Below are 658 nucleotides of genomic sequence, written 5' to 3'. Positions count from 1 at the left end.
TAAACTAAATATTTTTTAAAGTTATTTTTCTTAGGTTTTTTAAGAGAACTGTTGAATTCAGACTTTGTAATATAAATTATCTTTAAAGTTTGATTTTACCATTTTTAAGACTAAGAATTTGATTTTGAAAAGCTTATTATACTATTTTAGTCCTAAGAGTATTGTTCATATTATAACAATAAAATATAATAAAATTTGTTTAAATATTGATTCAAGTTCGTCCTCCTCCTTTTCTTCCTCCTCTTCTTCCTCTTCTTCTTCCTCTTATTCTTTAATGACAAATTATCAGCGTACAATAATTTTTTATTTTTACTAATATGATAGAGGGCTTCAGAAAAAATATTTTATTTTTTCCTAGGAGAGATACTGTCATCATAGATAATGTTATAATTTCTCCAATGTTTCGGAGAAACTTATTATTTTTTAAAGATATTTATAAAATTGATTATCATATCAAGAAAATGGAAGAAATGAATCGTGATATTTTCGTATTACCAAGAATGTCTATGAGAAAACATTTGTTATATATAAGTTCCCTTCTTTAGCTTTTAGCTTGTATTGTACAAATATTAGTGTAATTGAGGCACATTTTATATTAAATAAAATATTTACTAATCCCAATACTTTTGTAGCCTGGAATTATTGTGTGTGACAACCT

Source organism: Solanum pennellii, chromosome 1 (assembly GCF_001406875.1).
Source record: "Solanum pennellii chromosome 1, SPENNV200".
Classification (NCBI taxonomy): domain Eukaryota; kingdom Viridiplantae; phylum Streptophyta; class Magnoliopsida; order Solanales; family Solanaceae; genus Solanum; species Solanum pennellii.
The sequence above is the reverse complement of the archived record's forward strand: the minus strand, read 5'-3'. Positions refer to the sequence as shown.